We start from the raw sequence: 19,085 nt of genomic DNA, 5'->3' as shown, positions 1-19,085 counted from the left end.
CTTTTCCTCGTTATTACCCAAACCATTTGGGATAGCCTATTACCTTAAAAAACCCTCAATTTAGATTGCTGCTAGACCCCTTTCAAGACTTCTAAGCTTGCAGCAGGGAGGTAAAGAGCTAATGTGTTATCTGTTCTAATGAATATGAAAATTTATGAAATTATGAAAGAAATAAAAATGAAGGGCTCCCTAATTTGTAGGGAAGGCTCTATTTTTGCTAATTTTACAATCTCTTCCAGAACATGAATGTTTTACTTTAAGGAATTTGCACGAGAAATAAAGCTAAAAGTTCTGTGGTAATAGTGATAGGTGTCTACCCATAGTGTGTGGGCTTTCCTATATTTTTCCCTTAATAAATATAATATTTAATCAGGTTAATGCCGATTGTTTTATATCATTGAACTAGTCACTTGACAGTTTATTAAATTCAGAATATTTTAAACACTTTAGGGAATTTTAGAAATTCTTCCAATCTTCTAGGATTTTTCAAGGACCGACACCTGTCTAAGTGACAAATAGTGATAAATAAGAGAATTAGACCCACTAGGCTTCAAGAACCCTCTTTATTAGTTGTTACTTACCTATCAGTGAACTGCTGCAGAAGCAGAGGCCATGATTGTGTTCATCTGCTATCAAATTATGTCATTTATTTTTGTCATAGTTTTCTGTGTAAAAAGCCATTGTAATAAAAACAAATACTCCATTTCGGCAGAATTTTTACAGCTTTGTTTAATCTCTTTATCATGGTCTGTTGATGCATCTTACAAAGCAAGGCATAGAATACCAAAGAAAATGCTAAATTAGAATCTTTTAACAAGTAAATTTTTAAAACTGTTGAATTAAACATGGCAACATTTCTTTGCTGGCTGAATTAATGTTCATTCGTGCAGAAAATTTTGAATGTAACATTATTTAAGCAATTTAAAAGTGAATTAAAGATTCATCCATTGTATCAGGTATCTGACTTCAGGCTAACATTTTAATCTCAATCATTGTTACAGTGTTTGCCATTCAAAAACTCTGAGAGATAAAGATGAAGGTTAATTCATGCAGAAAGAAGACTCAGTTCCTTGTTGATAAGTATGGTTGGCTATCAGGGAACTGCAAAATATGCTAATGGAGTTATTGTTTACTTTAACATATTAGGTAAGTTATACTTGCTTGAATAATTGTTTTCAGGTTTTGCATTTCAGATTTATTTTTTGGTTTGCATTGTTTTCATAGCTGCTGCACTGACCACAGAAGGACTGTGTTTTTCCCCTGTTGTAAGCATACCCAGAGATTTTATCAGCACCTTTTGTAAATATGTTTGCAACAGCAGATTGACAAACTTTTCTATGGGGACTTGGTTTAAAGAACAATAGCTGTCACTCTTTAGCATTTTTCAATTTACTGAGTTATTGCCCTTCTCTGACATTTTTTCATCAGAAGACCTGATTCATCTCCAGGTTAAACAGGTGCAATTTCTTCATCTAAGCTACTCTTGAATTTGAACTAGGAACAGTGAGCTCATGATCAGATTCGTTAAATAATATACAGACGTGCTGAATCGTACTGAGAAATACTCTTAATGGGGTTCTGACTTGGCCAAAACCGCTTTTCTTCTTGGAACAGACAAGAAAAGATTGTCCATAACACGACCAGAGCCTTCACCATACATCAAATATGCGAGGAGTCTGTGATTAGGATATATTTATAAAATAGAATGATAAAATATTCAGTATCTAACTTCACCAATTGAAGTCCTTACAACCACAGGGTGTGTTTCAACAGGCTGGAGGCAGAGAGCAAGAAACTGCTTCTGCCACAGGGAGTACTTTTCTTAGTGACTGAGATCAGGTGCTGTTTGTAACACAAAGGTTAATTTTACATTGAAAACATTAATTCTGTAGCTGTGGACACTTATGAAGTCAGGCAATGAAGTTATTTTTTTTGTAACTCGGCAATATTTCATAGGAGGTGTTCACTTCTCCCAGGTTCACACTTATTTTAATACCTTCTCTAAATAAAAGACTGCACTTTTTATGTAGCAAATAAATATCACTGGTATAAATTATATACTTTAAAATTAAACCTCACCACATATTTGTGGTGATCTTTTCCTTTCCCTTGCCTAATGCAGAATTGAAATATTCTTTCCCTTATGCAAACACTGGCAAGGCTGTTTCCCTCCTCTTCTTCTGTAATTATCAACAGAAAATAACTGGCTATCCTAAGAACTACATGTAATAACTACATTTTTACTGTAATTAGATGACCAGGTTAGGAAGCCAATTAGTCATTCCCTTTAGTAAAACTACAGGCACATTTCGTTGTATAATTACATACTCATAAACTGGTAGGCATTTTCACTCTGTTTTGTCAGATTCTGAACTGTCACATCTTGCTTAAAAAGTCCAGGTGTAGCAATCAGGACCTTTTTGTTTCCTCATGAGGGAGAAAGAGCAAGGATTATGTATTAATCCACAGTATGGGAAACAAGCTGGGTAGATATCAGTGAAATCAGATGATGCTGATATTTCTTAGCCAAAAAAACAATCTACAGAATTGAAAACTTCTTCAATTGATCTAATAAATTCAGGCTGTATTAAGATGTGCAGTAATCACAAAAAAAACCCCAACCAAAATTTGATTATTAAATGGTTATAAATATGCAAAAACCATTTCTTCAATTTTTTAGTAACGAAAGATTTATTAGAAACTAGTTGAATTTCAGTGGGTGGGGAATTACATGGATCAGAAACTACAGGGATGATTGATTGTTATCAGTAATTACACAGTCTGACTAAACACTTTCAGATTCCTAGTGCTACTGTTTCTTGTATCCAAGTGATTTTATTTTAATCTCTGTGAACATAAAAGGGAACAAATCTGAAAAATAACAAAAGAACAAAACTTCAAAATCTTCCTGTAAAGGCCCAAGGTTTAAGTTTTTGTAATGTTTGACTACAGTTATAGAACACCTTAAATTACTGATTGCTCATAGTACATAGAACTGGCAAGGGAAAAGGTCATTGAAGTTTTCCTTCTCTCTCTTGAGTGCTTCTCTATAATAGTCCTAACTTACAGCGGGGAATGTAAGCAGTGGTTCTTAATATTTACTGTTCTGATCTTATTCCAAATCAGTTCTGTGTGCCTTTAGCATGACTGAAAGTAGACTTACAAATGAAGATGCTGTGTCCTTTATTTTCAGTGTTGGAGAGTCCACGCTCCAGACAACCTCTTCCCAGGGGCTGGAGGGTGAGTATCACCTTTGGGGTAACATCTTTTCCTTCTCCCACACACCATAGGAACCCCGAGTTAACAATATGGGAGAGAAATGTACAACTACTAAAGACAGAGCAAGGTGTGCCAGTCACTCTTGGGATAGAACAGGCAGTCTCAATTGGTGTTCAGAACACAGGAAAGATTCTGGTCCAAAGAGGCAGAACCCACCAGCAGCAGGACTGGGAACACACCTGTAAGTTATAGGCAGCCCTAGGGGATTTTTGTGTTGGCATTTAATGATACAACATAAATATTTCAGGGGTACCTAAACACGTGGCAGCAATAACAGTGATGTATGTTTGGAATAGTCGCTTAAAACGTAAAATATGTCTAATATAGAAACTAAGTGGAATTTTTTCTTTTGTCAACCGAGAAAATCCAGTAAATTAATAACTTGCCCGGGAGTTAGGAATCAGCACATAGACATACACCGTGAAGACACTATGCAAATAGCTCTCTTGCCATTGAACTCAAATGTAATTGCATAAATATGTTCAAATTGACACAGACAGTACTAATTTAAAAAAAAAAACAAACAAAAAACAAAAAACAACAAAAACAAAACCCCAAACTTGGGAATGAAGAAGATTTAAAACTAAACTGGTTTAAGATGAAACCATTATTAAGGAGGAAGGAAGGTAGAAAAAAAGGAAAGGAGGGGTAGAGGAAGGGAGGGAGGGAGAGAGGCAGGACTAGATTCACTGAGTGTCTGGAGAAGAAATGGTGTTAACTTGCCGACATTGCCTAATCAAGTTCATACCATAAATTACATTTTCTTAGATGAACTAGTGGGGAATGCTAATGGTTTCATATCTCACAGTGTCTTATAACAACTCATACATTAGATGCTCACGACATCTGCATTGAATTCTATTCTTTTTGAATCTCTCCACCTCTACCCTGCTGAACAATATTTACTGCTATCGTAGGCCTTTAGAAGTTAAGATGTGTTTCAAAACAGAATGATTAGTTGGTCTTGGATTTTGGATGGGATTTTTTATTTGTTTGAAAAAATAGAAGAGTGTCTGTTATCAGACTTTCCAGGGTTATCTACAAGGGCTTACTTTCCTATCAATTTGAATCGTAGGCATCTACCATGAATTTAAACTGGTTCTTAAAGAAGATTAAATTCATTTTTATTGCAAATATGGCTCTTTTCCAGCACCTTTGGGAGAAGAAAGGCAGATGAAAAAGAGAACATGATGTGAGCACTGAAAAGACGAGAGGCGCTCAAAAAATGTGAACTGCTGAATTTACTGTCTAGCTATAATGAGGTATTGCTTAACAATTAAGTTAAATTATGCAGCTGTTTCCTAGTATATTGTGCTAATGCATCTGAGAAATTATAATTTTCTGATTGGAGAACGTTATGTGGAGGAAACTGTAGTGTTCCCCATTCCTGCAACAGTTCATTTCATGATTAAAAAAGGAAGCCAGTATTTTTGCAGCTGTCAGGAATAGGCAATAAAGGATGACAATCTAAGGGGGCCTGTTAGTCACTGACACAATAAAATAATCCCAGACAAAAGCTGCAGAAGGAAAAAAGCTTTGAAGGGTAGAATGACACACAGCCACAGCTTATGGGTTTCTGTGGTGAAGTGACTCTATAGCCCACAACTAGCAGGAACAGGTTTGAAGGTCTCAAAGACAAGTGCTGTCACGTGGGATACTTCAAAGACAAGTGCTCAAAAATTTCAGGGAGCTGTGAAATCAATACTTTAAAGCAAAAATTGCATGTACATCAGGGATAAGCATCAGGTTTAACAAAAAAAAAAAAGAAAAAGAAAGTTAAAACCCCAAACCCCAACTTTGCTAACCAGTAAGTCTTAAAAAAGCTGTAACTTTTAAAAAATAAATCTGCTTGGATGAGAATTAAGTAAAAATTGAAGGCTTGCAAAACTAAATAATATTGGAAATATAAAACAAAAGAGGTACACTGGCGCTCCAAATTTTGCATGTGGAATATGCTCATGGGAAAAATGGCTACATAAAGCAGAGAAGAAATTAGGTATGTTAATTGGAGCAGGTGGCTTATTTTATATTATTTAATTTTTGACCAGCTTGGGTTTTTGAGACTATTTAAAATTCCAGCCTAACAAATTCATAAATAAATCTGTATTACCCATTGTTTAAACTTATTTATGCAAAAAAAAATCACAAACCCAAAAACCCTAAATGAAAACACATAATAGCTTTTGAGTAAAAATGAAAGCTTTTCAATTAGCATCCATACTTCATATTATCCTTTTATTCTGATCATTTGTTTTGCATGATTCTTTTGTTTTAGTCAGCATTTCCTTTTAAAAAAAGGTTGAATTGGGGGAAAATATCATTTTATTTCACATTTTATGAGTCTGAATAACACAAAATGAGGTTGTGCCATGCTTCATGACCATGAATATTTAAACATTTTCTATAAATACATTTACTTACTTTTGTTTTAATCTTGTGAAAAAGCACTGCCTGAAAATGATAATGAAGAAGCCTAAGAAAATACCATTTTGAATAATTCTTGCTTTTGCTTTTACCAGTTGTTCCATAAAGGCAAAACAGATTTGGCCTTTTATTTTCCTTGAGTGATCTAATTCTTTAAGCTACTTCTGTACTTGTTTTTTATATTGGGTTACAGTATTATTCATCTGGAAAAGCCTATGATCAAGTGAGTTTCAAGATTTTTTTCAATCTTGTCCACTATTTATCTAAGCTGAAGTTCCCCTAGGCAGAGAGAAAGACTCTGATGAAAGAATTATTTCTGATTCCTAATTTCTCATGGAATGATTACTGAGTTTTTACCCATAGGACAAAATAGTAATTTTTTTTTCTGTTTGGAAAGGGTGAAAACTTGGGAAATCCAACAGAGTAGTAAAATTATTCTTCAAAAACAAACTTGAAGAGAGTTAAAAAAAATTGAAATCTTTAAAACAGAACCCAGGAGTCCACACTCATTTAACTGATTAATTTGGCAGCTGGATTGCATCAGTTGATAATGTGCACTTCTGTTCACCCATCTCACCCTTGCTGTGTGGTGCTCCCTGATATCTGTTCTTGTCCCTTATGAAGTAATTGATGATTTTTAAGACGCTCAGCTGTTATGGACCATTTCTTCTATAAGTTCTTTGCAGACAGGGTGGTCAGGCATTGGAATGGGCTGCCCAGGGAAGTGGTGGTTTCTCCATCCCTGGAGGTTTTTAAGATGACACTGGATGTGGCACTCAGTGCCATGGTCTCGTAACCACAGCGGTGTTGGATCAAGGGTTGGACTTGATGACCTCAGAAGTCCCTTCCAACCCGGCTGATTCTATGATTCTGTGATTCTACCTCTTTTGTGTTTATGGGGTGTGAAGAGCCATGGTTTTCTACCTTTCTGAGACAAGACCTGAGTAAGGTACCTTTTATGCAATGGAGAAAAAAATACTTGTTCTGCTCTGAACCATTCACTGTACTTCCTTGGTGGAGGACCATGGGCCACTCCGAAGATTAACCCTTCTCCAGAGGTTTTCTGTTCCAGCTACAGCTTGTCTTTTTCTCCCTGAAAGCTAAGGAACAGTATGGTAGGTAGTGGATTGCAGATTTAACCTTGAGCACCAAAACTGTGACACGATGTGAAGCATTCCTTTTGGATGTGTCTGTTTACTTTGTATGTTTTTTGGACTGTCATTCATTTTATGCATTTTTTCATGAGCACACAAGCTAGCTTCGTTCTTTTGTTCATGTCCACTTGTGCCTGCAGCACAGAGAGAAGAGCCTTGGGCTTTGCAAGAGCACACACTGGGCAAACTGTGAACAGCTGAGGAAGAATATACTAAATAAAGCCAGGTACTGTTGCTCTCAGGCCTAGTATGGGAGATCAGACTGAAAAAAGATCAGGATGGGAAAAAAAATCAGCTATTACCGTAGGAGTAAACCAGGAAAATGCTAAATTAGTGTGCAATTCTGAAGTACCTTTTCTTGTCAATTTTTTTTTCTCTCTTCTACTAAAGAGGGAATTTGGACCTAATTTGGTGATAATATCCTAAATATGGAGATGCCAAATTAGACAAGAAAATAAACTCCCACCCATGCTGCTACAGCTCTTATGCTTCCAGTGACAGCATGTTTTATGTGTTTGCTTCTGAGCAGCATTTAGACCCTTGCCTGTATGTTAAACTCTCCTAACTTTAGCTGCCTGTCTGCTATAAAGAACATCTTTTCTCTGTGAGGGTGTTGCCTCTGTGAAACCAGGTCCTTCAAAATGATGGATTTAAATAAAAGGAACAATTACATGAGGTGCACTTGACTGTAGAAAGGGACCAGAAAAACACTGTTATCACTGCATTGCTATGTCCATAAATACAGTGGTAACAGTATGTATATGACCATATATGTGTGACATATGGTGTATCTAGTATAAATGTACCTTTTTATTTAGATCTGGGAATAGATAAAAATGTCTATTGCATGTTCATAACCAGTTTCTAAAAGTAGTGTAGTTTGTGTGTTGATATTATGAAAAGTATAAATAAAGGAAACTATTTATGTGCTAAGTTCAATTCTGAGTCTTATAAATATTGTAATATTTTACAAATTACTTGTGCTGTGGCCATATAATAACCACGTACAATTTATGCTTCTTAAAATGGGAGGTTACCACAAAAGTTGTTGCAGATTCTTAACTAGTGACATAAATATTCCACTGTAATCCATACAGCATGAAATCTTTCATTGCCTGTCCCTTGAAGGTATATTATTCAATTTTCATAGTTATAGTACAGTGATAAATTAGAACTTAATGTTGTTATGCCACTAAGCTAACCAAGACTTTTTATGAGCAACTGTCCAAACGGTAAAAATACAGAAAGTAGCCACACTAATGCACAGCACACTTTGTTTTGTTTGTTTGCTTCCCAGGAGCATGAAAACATTTGACCCTTTCTGCTAGTAAATCACTGGGGGCAGGAGGGAATATATATTGACTCCTTTCTTTCTTGGATTACTGTGGCTGTTTCTCTTTTTTCAAGCAGACCAATAAAAGTTTTTACACTTTTTACAGTTTATCAGCCTACATCATCTGAGTTTCTCAAGCAGTACTTGTGGAAATTACCTGTGCCTTAGGCCATAGGGCTCTGTGCAGTTTTACAGTGAGCAAAATGTTCTAAGGAAACTCACAATACATAACAGCTTTTTGACAGAGATTAGTGTATAAATGATATTGTGCCATAATCTAGAAGACAAAGCACTTGAAATAAATTTCATTTTAAGTGAAGTAGGCAAAGTATCAACCTGAGAAAGGGCGATGTTAGTAACAAGGATAAAATCAACATTAAAAAAAAGAGACTGTACCTGAAAGAGATATGTAGATACAACAGATTTTCAGTGCTTACTTATATGTATAGAGGTAGACCAAATTTAGCTATTTTTTTGTGAAAGACTAATTAATTTTATTAGAGAGTAAGTAAATTCAGCTGCGAATCCAAGAGAATCTAATGACTTCCAGAGATTCAGAATGAATTCAGCAATAAAAGCTAATTAGAAGGGAAATGGATGCCCAAAATATCCCTGGTGTGCATAAAGAAAGAGTATAAAGACCATTAATTGAAATTAAAATTTAACAGTAGCCTAATGCTGCCTGACATAAAATTCCATCTGTTGTGCAGAGCCACTAAACAAAGATACATGGGGAACAGTGCGTGGTGTCTCAGCTCTGTATTTTAATGTCAAACCACTCCACACAACAAGAAATCTGATGTTCAGAAGAGTCAGGTTAGGGCGTGATGATTCCTGTAGCTATTGAATTAGAGAGGAAAAACTGAAAGTGATGCTACACTAGTGAGACATTTTATTTTTAGTGAAGTAGGTGGGGTTTCTTTCTGCTTGTTTTATCCTTACAATACAGGCACCCATGTATTTTAGACATATAGGCTGTCCAAGCCTTTCTTGGGGACACCCATGTGGTGCAGGCACGGAATCAGCAACAAAGTCAGTGTTCTTTCTTGAAGCATCTCATCTGAAATGCCATGGAAGTTTCTGTAGAGCACGTGTAAGGAAGAAAATGAGAGCTTTGAATAATTTATCCTGGAATGTCTGACTTCTTGTGCTGTTCACAAAATGTCTGTGAACGTCTTTTTTGTTGTTTGGTTTTTAAAGACTGATTAACAGTGATTGCTGTAACCAGTTTCAGTGCACACATCTCTGGCATGAATTCCCCTGAACCAGTTTTCAAAATGTGGACTGATCTATTGATGAAAGGTAGTTATATGGTATTTGCATTTCCATATTAGATGATCACAGCTATAATAATTCCATTTTGATGACTAGAGACATGCAGCAACCAAAACCAATATTGTTTGGTAAATGACATATGTATTAGTTTATTTCGAGAGGCTTTATAATTATTGAGAAATTCCCAACATGACAATTTTCTTTTCAGCTTTATGTGTTAGACTGGAACATCAGCTTTACTGAAAGTGAATCTAACAAAGTATTGTATGATTCTTAGCACAACATGACTGTGGACTGTGATTGTTATCTGAGGCTAACTGCATGCTGAATAGGCCATAATGTCAAATTAGATGCTACTTGAGATTCATATGGTACATTTTCTGAATGCCTACATGTGCATTAGTAATTCAGCACCTCCATTCTGGGATGTCTCTCAACGCAGAGTTAGCAGCTACCACAGAACACATATAGGGAAAGAAAATAACAGGTTGCAAGGAGAGTCACCATCGTGTTGTGTCAGTGAGACACAAAAGTCCTTTAGACAAAAAAGTTATTTAAATAGAGATCGAAGCAAAGTTGTTTACAATAGAAAATTCTGCGAGTTAGCAGGAAGGGGAAGAATTAGAATCAAAGATAAAAACAAATTCACATTCAGCAGTTTTAGGGATATTTAGCTGAAGGTAATTAACCCTTGGATGAAGCAGCAGCAAAATAAATGGGGATAACCTATTTTTTTTAGTCTAAGACCAAGGTTCACCGTCTTTTTGGACAGTCCTTTTAATTATTAATAGTATGCAAAATATAAATGTAAACAGCTTGCTAACAAGGATATTTGTAATCTTGATTTTGCAAATTTATCCAAAAGAAGAGCAAAGAGGTTTTTACAGAGTAGAAAAACACTATTCTAGATCTAACTATTTCTTGAGGGAGCCATTAGTAAATGCAACAGCAATGGTAAACAGTGGTATTAAAATGTAAAGACAAAGCAGGTGTAACAAGCTCTTGCCAGATTGCCAGCCACTCTCTTTGCCAGGCAGAAACCAGGTAATTCAGCTGCAGTATGTTCTGTGAGTTACAGAATAGACCAACTGGCAGATGGGGCAGCCATGGCAGGAGGTGGGATAAAATTGCCTGCCTTGCATATACGTGCTCCGTGGCTTGCAGTCCATTCTGTGTACTGGGCTCTTGCTGGCCCATCACCTTGTTCATCTCCTCTCATTGCTCTCACCCTGTGTATTTGTGAGCTACAAAGTACTACGGTAACTTTGCAATTAATAAGAAATGTGCATCTCTTATGTCACTCGTAGCTCAGCATTTCACCCACATCTTCCACTAAGCATACCTGTAAGAACAAGTCTCTTAGTGGGCAGCTGTTCTCCTATTTCCCAAAGTCCTTGTTGTTGCACCCCTTAGACTTGGCATTTTCTGAAACATTTATTTCATTTTTACTGTTTTGTTATCAGTATTTGATTCAAAGTACCTGTTATAGTGTTTGTACTATTCCCAAAACATTCATTTGGGATGAGAGAGATAAGTGACTGGCTATGTATGTGTAGCACCAAAGTTAGGTATCCATACGTTTACTGACTTCGTAAGTTGTGTTTAGGTAGTTCAGTGCATCTATATGAAGCTGGTCAGACTATCTTTAATTCCTTTACCAGTAGTAATCTTCATCTGTAATAAATTGCAAAGTGTGTGTACAAATAATGTTGTCCATTAGTGAGATATCTGAAAACTTCTGTATGCAAATGTCCCTCTCTTTCAGCCTAGATGTAATGATTACATACATAGTATTTATAAACATATGGTAAGTCATTTTACAGAATTCATTTCAGTATTGCAGGATACATGGGAAAAATATTGTAAAAGCCATCTGTATGCAAGTAAGATAATGAGAGGTGTGACAGGCAGGTTGTTAACTGTGAAAATCCTAATATCTGCTGTATTGTTATTGCACTTGTCCTTTTTTATCATGCAGACAATGACAAAATGTGAACTCGTTACTCCTTCACAGAGCTTCAGCTTTTGAACACCAGACATTATCAACATAAAATGGGCATGTAGGTAAAGCTAATAAAGTTTCTTTTTCTATTTACTTTGTTTTTTAAAACATATCTATTAAGTACTTACAAAAGTTAAAGAGAAATGAGCTATTGCTTTAAAATTTGACAGCAAGATAGTTAACATCACTCTGTCACATCTCTCCAAAAGATTAATTTGCATGATGGAAGTATTTTCTCTGTCATTATCCAGAAACAGAACTGCAAAAGAATACCAATTTCCATCGTTATTTTTTTCCAAGTACCTTGTATAAAATCACAATGTGTTGAGAAATAGAAAACTTAGTTGTCACCCTGCAAAAAGTCACAAAGAATGAACATGAGTAGGACAGTATTTCATGCCCAAAAATTGTAAACACGGTCTACACGTGCTTCTTGAGATGTTGTGAAATCGGTGTCTCTAGTAACATAGACACAACATTTTTATTTATCAAATAGCTTTATCTTAAAATGTTTGTTGGTTTTGTTGGTTACTTTTGGATACTTTACTTGTCCAATTTAAGTCTGTGACGTGGAATGATGGCAAGGCCCAGTTTTAACATCATGGCTAAACTCCCAGCATTCATCAGAGCAATGCCTCAAGGATATTTTTAATTTTTATTCAACTTCTCCATGAATTGGAACTCACCATTTTCAAATACAGTTTTTTACCTTTTTGGTATACATTGTCCTGATGAGAGAGCACTGTTGTCTGTGGCTGTAAAATGAAAACAATGAGATATTTCAACAAGAAAACCTCAAACATCCAAAGCATCAAGACAGTTAAATTTTTTTTCCCCAGAAGAAGTAGTCTTTATGAAAAGACAATCAGCTAGGGTGTTCTGAAGATTTATTTCAAGCAAAATCTCCCTTTCTAAATTTATTTTCTCCAGCTACATCTATGGCTAAATTTGGTATAATCCTAAAGAGATTTAGATTTTATGTCCATGTTTTAAGGCAACTGAGAGACCCGTGGTTTAATATTTTTTAATGTTATTTCCTGAAGTTATTGTGTTTGACTGTTCTTCCAGGAATCAATTTTCGGGGATATGCAGTCAACTCACTTTTATTGCAACTCATTCCAGCCATTAAGCAGCATAATTTCAGCTACCATGGAAATGCTGATTAAATCTACAGGTTTTATTTTGCCATTTTAGCTGTGCCTTGACAACAAATTGCTAGTTTGGTTAGGCATCAAAGGGGCATTGAATCTTTGGAGTTAAGAATGCCGTGAGATCACATCCCAGAAAGGCATGGATTGCTCTCACCAGCACTTAGTGCTTGGAAAATGAAACATCAATATGCGTGTTATTCATTCCCTGAGCGTGGTGGTGACCAGTTACCAGCATGAAATGGGGAAGCAGAAACACCCTAATTAGATGGCAAGTGTTAATGCCACTATTTAAGCGCAGCTTCTCTCAAAGCAAGGTTTGGGCTGAGGGGCTTCTTACTGGTATGGAGAGAGGGTGGGAGAAGGAACTTCCCATCTGCAGTGGGCACCCTGGAAAATGGCATGTGTAGCGCCCAGTGGTGCATTGCCAGTGTCACTCGTTCAGTTGAGCCTCAGTTTTAAAATAGTAAAAAAATGGTGGGATGTGAGTCAACAGCTGAGGCCGATGCCAAGGCCCCCCTGGTCCGTACTGGGTGGGTGCGGTGAGGCAGCCCCTGTGAGGGGAGGTCAGGGCTCGGGGCTGCCCTGTGTTCCAGCCAGTCCAAGGGCACAGCTGAGCCCTCAGCCATGGGCAGGGTGCCCCAGGAGACACTGGTTTAAGTACCCCCCTTCAGGCATTGAGGAAGGCAGGGAAAAGGAGCCCTGTGAGCTGAGAGAAGGACTGGGTGATGCAGCAGAGATTCCCCTGTGGTGAGGAGGAACCCATATCAGGTTTATTCTGAGGGAACTGTGACCTGCAGAAAGAAGCTCATGATGGAGCAGAAGCCTGAGGAGAAAGGGGCTGCAGAGAGACCCTGGACTGCTGTGGAAGGGAGAGGGTTTGAGAATGAGGGAGGGGAGCCTGGGGATCCTAATAGGGGAAAACCCAGACTGGATCAGGGCCCAAGCGAGGAATAAGCTGGGACAAAGAGGGAGAGAAAAGTGGTTTAAATTCTGTCTGTGCTCCTTGCTATCCAACTCTATCTTAATTGACAAAAAAAATCAGTAAAGTTTTCAGGAGACAAGGGAATATCTCTCCCTTGAGTGGAAAGTTGCGACCTGGGCATCCCTCAGGGGAGTAGCTAACATTTCCAACTGAGTGCAACAAATACTGGTTTAAGCATTTTTTTCTGCACTTTTGGGTAAGTTTTGAAGCAAATTTTCTTTTTTCTTCTTGGAGAGGAAAAAAAAGTCTATATATCTTGTCTCCCAGATATTGTCATGAAACTGTTCTATGCTTCAAAAGTAGTATTTCTGTCACCTGAAGTTTTTTGGGCTTTCTTTTATATATTTCTATTTTTATGTAGGTGGGATGTAAAACTAGATCAGTAATAATTTCTCTATTTTGATAGTGGGATATCTTTAAAATTATTCAGAAAAGCTTTCTACTTAGCTTTACCTTGCACTCTGCCTCCTGAAAGTGTGTTAGCCAACTCAAGAAAACTTCTGAGAAAAGTGCAACTCTATCAAACGTTTCATGTTCCTCTAAATTTTTGTCACTTCTGGACCAGGTTATAATCTTGGATAAGCATAACAGGTTACTGCATTATTAATATAATAAGAGATAAAGGTGCATGACTGTTTGGGTTTTTTTTCCTTTAAGAAGGTTTCTTCAGAAGTTTGATTATCTGCCTGGTGCAAGGCATTTGAATGGACTTGCAGTCAAATTCCTTTCTTTTTTTTTAATTTGCTTCAGATGCTGTGAGTCTCTCTCTAAGACATCTCTGTTGATGAGCACTGGATTGTCATGGGTATAAACATACTTGGGGTTGCATCTGACCACTTGTTTTACTGAGTTAGTTAAATATTTTGCAGGATTCTCCTCCAAAGTCAGTGTTGAAGCCAAAATGGTGCCCTCAAAAATATGATAGCTATTCTGCTATCCTGCATTTTCTCTCATTCCTCTATCTATGCCTGCCTGGTACTGCAAGTGTTTTACCTCATATTTAATATTGGCACAACTTTGTATCTAATCTTTATTGCACCAGTTCAATGACCTAAGAAAATGGTTTGCATTTTTTGTGTTGTTCTCTACTGATGTTGCCAAATAGTGAACAATCTTTAGTTAAATCTCACATATATCAGAGATCATGGAGTCATTAAGGTTGGGCAATACCTGTAAGATCAAGTCCAACTGTTAACTTCAAAGGAACTGAGACATAAATGCTGAGTTACTTGTCTGAGGCTATGTAAAATTAGTGACCAATGTGAAGAAATAATGCAGCAAAACTGGCTTCTGGTCATAATTTAATACTTCAAAGCAAATTGTAAATATTTTATGTATTTAAAACAATGAAGTCAGCATTTTAAAGCTGCTGCTGAGGTAATTTATTTCTTTGTATACCATGATTTTTGGCAAGTCCTAATGTAGGAGTCTGTTACTGGGCCTTGATACGTGGAATAAGAGAGGTGTTCTCTCAGCTGAACACAGCAAACACAAATAAGTAAAAGCAAAGCTTTTGATGGCCTCAGAAGTTATCTGATGGAGGGTGTGCTGGCTTAAATCTCCTTCAGCCATGCTTTGAACCCTCATGGCATGGTGTGGTCATGTTATTGGTATCATTAGGTAATCTCCAGCGCTGTGTGCAGTGTTCTTGCATTTCACACCCACTCATTTTTGAAATGGAACCTGCATATTACAGTAAAGTTGAAAGGCATATAGTCTGTTCTGAAACATGCAAATAATACCCTTCAGTGCTGAGAGGAATTAAGCACATATATCAAGAGGAGAATATGTCCTGAAGTCTAATCTCTGTCTAGCTGTTTTTCCAACAATAAATTGCATTTTATCAGAATTAGTGTTGTTATTTTTGCCAATAGGTATCGTGAAATTTGATACTATGAAAGTTCAAGGCAACAGAAATTAAAGCTCTTTTTCACAGTGAAATTTTTGATTTCTTAAAGCCTCACAGATTTCTAAATAACACCATGTGGTTGAACTGTTCCTTAAGCCAATAAATTTATGGATTAACTAAGTAGTGCTTGCTGTGTTTACACATACAAATTCCCTTCAGAAATTTAATTTACAAAACATTACAGCCTAGCAAATATTATAGGAAGATCAGTAGCTGCTGCCTGGCATTATTTTTACTTGAGTTGTAGATATATTTTCATCTTCCTGTCCCATTTGCTGTACGAGGCCTTTGACCACTTTGGGTGGTGATTTCACTCCTTAAAATATCCTCAGTATGTTTAGCTCAAGGAAGAGAATTTAGATGATGGGAAAGATTAGATTCAAAGCAATAACATAGCTGTTTTGTGGGTTTGGTGTTTGTTTTTTTTAAACTGTGATAGCAAATATAGATACTGCTGCAACACCACAGACCATCTGTGCACAATCATTTCTTACTATTGAAATGCAACTCTATATATTTCTGGCTTATAAATATAACTCTAAGCTTACTTTGATGTTAACTCTCAGGGCTGGTTTCTGTTTGGTTTCACTTGTCGGTTGTGATGTTTACCTCTGACATTATTTGTGCTCTAGAATGAGCCTTACACAAGGCAGTGACAACACATTTCTAGATGGCTTATATGTTATAAAAAAGACCCAGGTCTTTGGATTTTACATGTTTCCTAAAGATCTGGGTCTTTCTGGCTTTTGCGTTTAATACTTGTCATAGTCCTAGAAAGCAGCCGCTTTTCTTGAAATATGGAATGGCACAACTCTTCCATTTATTCCCATAATTCACAGTCCTCCACTGTCTATACCATGTCTGCAGAGTTTTAGCCTTGCATCAGAATATCTGATTTGTGATTTAATCCACTGAGTTAGGTGATATCATGGGTGTACAAAGGTTGGACAGTATTTTCCTCTTGTTTGTTTAAAAAACCCTAAATGAACACATACACACAGGATGCATGCTAATCACTGTTGATGGGAATAAAACAGTAGCTAACTGATGAGAATCAGCAGTGTCGAATTATTGCTTTGAATTAGATGTTAGGTATATTTTTCAGTGCTCCTTCTGAGTGTGGAAAAACCAGCTGTAGTATGTCAGCCCGACGTGGCAAAGGTAGGAACGTGTTTTTCCTCTAATACCAAATAATAATTAGAAGCTTGAGCCAGTTATATCTCTGCTGTGTGCTTCTACCACAGTTAAGGAAAATTTGTAAAAAAAGTAACAGAAGAGTAGATTTCTCAACATGCTTTCATTGCCCTTACTCTCTGCCTCAGTCTGTGCAGAAATGTGTACTTGCTAGGTTTTTAATGGAAACAATACTGGAAGGCACTTTGAGAAGTTCTATGGTATGATCTCTTACACCTTCTTTATTCCTAACAGCCATTTCTTTTACCTGTTAAAAATTTCTTGTTGGAGATGATATCCATCTCACTTCTGTTGGTAGGGAAGGTGAAGGGCTGAAATAGAGGCTTATTTTCTGGAAGTGAAATCTAATCTTCATTATTGCAAATTTTTATATGCTATAGACCATGTATACAGATGTGTTATTCACTTCTGTTTTACAAAAAACTTTTTCATACTTATAGACTATCACCACAATTTTCCTCGTTCTACTCTTTCAGATTAACAATTCCAAATACTTCTGTCTTTCTTCATAGGTAATGAACCCTGGCTGTTACATTGTCCTAGTTTCACTCTATCCAGTTTGTCCATGTTCCTTGGAATTCAAAGCGAGGAGCTGGATGGCTCCAGCTCCAGCTTGATCGGTTCTGTCTGTAGGGAAAAGATTGCCTCATGCATCTTGACTCTCATTTTCAGCTGTCTGAGGGGGGTATTTGGCTTTTACTCAACAGTGTAACATTGTTGACTCATGTTCATCATTGATGCATAACGAACCTCGTATCTTTCTCTGTAAAACTGCTAACTACTTGATCCACGTCCTACATTTGCATAGCTAATTATTCATGCTTAGATGAAGAACCTTGTCTTTGTCCCCACTGAATAAACATCCTTTGCTTTTCATCTGCTTTCCCACTTGTCAAGTTCATTTGAATTCCTAGCTTGTCCTCCAGTTTATTTGTAGTCCCTACAAGCTTTGTTATCTGCAGATTTAGAAACTCATTGAGATTTCACAACTCTGTGCAGAAGACAAAGGTCTTAATATTTGGTACTCATCCAAATCTTGAAATGCAGAGTAATCAGGAAATGCACTCAATCCTTAAACAATGTCTTTCTTACTGTGAAGTTTTAAGTTGCCTATTCCCAAGTGATGTGAACATTTGGGGACTGTGTTAGCTTCAGAAGATGAAACAAGAATGCCCGCTCAGTTCCATAATTTGCATTAAAAGTTGTCTATGTAAAACTTGGACCAGTTTCTTGAAATAGCAAGAAAATTCTAACAGATTTTTCTGAAAATTAGAGGTCACCTTTTAGGCAGATAAGTGAAAAATCTCTGTTAATTAATTTGCAAAATAATATGGATTTGCTTTTTTTGATTTAAGAGCAGTTTTAGGATGTTTCTGTAATTCAAAAGCTTCAGGTTGGCTTACTATCTCTGTACAATGTATCTGTGTTATTAATGGCAAAGATAAGCTTTTGGGAATACCTTTTAAAAAGTTATTGCTGGGAGAGGTTGGGGGTATTTACTGGTTTGTTTTGGTTTTTTTCAGGCTCTGGCAGCTTATTTTTCAATAATAGCCTCAGTCAGAATTTGAGCTGAATATTAGAAATGTTCTCAGAGTTCAGACCAGGACACAACTGAAAGCCTCAGAATGAAGTCCTGTCCCTGTAACTTCAGATCCCTACAGCCTATACCTTCAAAGCTTTAGTTTTCTATGGGTTGAATTTTAACAATCAGCAGCAGTACCTGGGCCACAAATCAGACAAAGCCTAATCCAGGATATCCTCAGCACTGTAAGAGTTAAAGATCAGCTGTGCCATTAGCCAGAAAAAAACACTTTTCACATACAGGGAATTTTATTTTTCCGACTGTCAGTGAGGTCACCACAAGGGACAGGCCACAGTGCTCTTGAGATGCCAGTTAGAAGCTATTGAGCTGAGCAACCCTCCCAGCACTCGTATGACAAACTGATAGGGATGGGTTCATCACAGGATTTAATAAAGTTCAAAGGAATTGTCACTAGCAGTAATGTTTTTTAATTATTCTGAGACACCGTGAATAAGGCCATTAACTAGACTTTGCATTGCAGGAATTTTCTATCATTTACTAAATTGCTTTGTGGTATTTCTGTTTTGAAAAATATTTGTTTGTGTATGTGCTGAGGGGAAGGAAATTATACTGCAAATTATATATTCTGTCCCATTCTAGAATCTTGAGTGCCAGTGCCTTCTCTAGTTCTGAGAGCTTTTGAAAAGCTTGATTGTAATTTAGAGCTGGAGCATGTCTCCACACCATCATACAGAATGACTATACTTGAGGAATGCTTTAAGGAAGGGACTCTTGTTTATTCATCTGAATCTTAACATGCTTACAGACTACATCAGTTCCAAAATTATCATGATTCCCTG

General features: G+C 36.8%; 1 long non-coding RNA gene across 1 annotated transcript; it reads left to right on the top strand.

Annotated features, from left to right (window-relative positions):
- Positions 1-1,009: 1,009 nt before the first annotated feature.
- On the top strand, positions 1,010-7,078 carry LOC113965086. Its single transcript, XR_003533429.1, has 4 exons — positions 1,010-1,146; positions 3,194-3,240; positions 4,430-4,541; positions 6,998-7,078. It is a non-coding gene; the product is annotated as an uncharacterized LOC113965086 (long non-coding RNA).
- Positions 7,079-19,085: the final 12,007 nt, after the last annotated feature.

This window comes from Neopelma chrysocephalum, unplaced genomic scaffold (assembly GCF_003984885.1).
Source record: "Neopelma chrysocephalum unplaced genomic scaffold, ASM398488v2 Primary Assembly neopelma1_44, whole genome shotgun sequence".
NCBI lineage: Eukaryota > Metazoa > Chordata > Aves > Passeriformes > Pipridae > Neopelma > Neopelma chrysocephalum.
This window is presented reverse-complemented; position numbering and strand designations above follow the sequence as displayed.